The sequence below is a fragment of the Rhea americana genome, unplaced genomic scaffold, assembly GCF_003343005.1.
Source record: "Rhea americana isolate MKP2758 unplaced genomic scaffold, rheAme1 scaffold_164, whole genome shotgun sequence".
Classification (NCBI taxonomy): domain Eukaryota; kingdom Metazoa; phylum Chordata; class Aves; order Rheiformes; family Rheidae; genus Rhea; species Rhea americana.
The window spans coordinates 995,952-997,135 of record NW_028185750.1 but is presented as its reverse complement, the minus strand read 5'-3'; positions in this window follow the sequence as shown (position 1 = coordinate 997,135).

The window sequence follows — 1,184 nt, the reverse complement described above, 5'->3', positions numbered from 1 at the left end:
CGTGCCGCAGCCACCGGCGCGGGGGCTTCGGCATCGCGGCAGCCGGGGCCTCGGGCACCCGCTGCCCCCCGGCTTCGGCGCCTCGCCCCCCGCTCGCTGCCTGCCTCTCACCCGAGCGATGTTAATCTTTTAATCACGTTATGATCAGAGGCGGTGCCGAGCGCGGGCAGGAGGAATGTCTGGACGGCGGCAGTGCCCGGCGCGGCGCGGAGCCCACGCCGGGCCCCCGCGCCGCGTCCCAGGGGCTTGGCGGCAGCTCGCCCGGCCTCCCCTCGTCTCCCCCTTCCCCCCGAGGGGGTCGGAGCACGGTCCTAACCCCGCCGCCGCCGCCGGCTCCGGCACAGCGAGGCAGCGCGAAGCAAAACTGCCGCCCCTGCRGAAGAACAACAAAGCCCTGGAATTAGAGATGTGCCGGGAGTTTGTTTTACTGCGAAAAAATGTCAGAAATCCGTATTGTTTAGACAGGGATTTGCAGGGGAGCGTTAGATAAAAGCCTGGCAGAGACCCAGCCCAGGGAAAACATGCAGCTCGCTGCCTTCCCGTGGCGGAGGCCTCGCGGCAGGCGGCCGGGCCGGGCACCGCCGGCTCCCGCGTGCGGGGCGCTGCCGGCTGCGCCGCCGGGGAGGCCGGAGCCGGGGCCGGTCGCTCCGTCCGGAGCAGGAGCACGGGGCAGGATGCTCATGGCGCTGCGGGCCCGGGGCTGGGGGGCGCGGGCAGGACGGGAAGGGCGATGCCGCAGTGGTGCTGAGCATCCTGGCGCCATCCTGGACGCGTTTCCAGCAGGAAACGGCGTTCCGGGCGGGCACGCCGTCGCAGCGGCGCTTTGCTAAGCTCGTGCGCACGCGGGCCGGGAGCAGAGCTCCACTCCTGCCGCGTTTGCCAGGGCAAAGTGACACCGAATTTCCCTGGCAGTGAATGTCAGCTCCCAGATGTTACTCCTCAGGCTGCAGCTCAGACCTGGAAATGGCAAAAGTCCCCTTTTTCCCCTAAGACTGAGCCAGGAGATGCTGCTGGCCCTGCACCCGGGTCTGGCCCAGCTCTGAGTGCTGACATGGGCTGTGGGGCGGGATGCACGCGGCCGGCGTGGGAAGGAGGGAGCTGCACAGCGGGCGCGGGATGCACGCAGCTGGTGTGGGAAGGAGGGAGCGGGCTGGCGCGGGATGCACGCAGCTGGCACGAGGAGG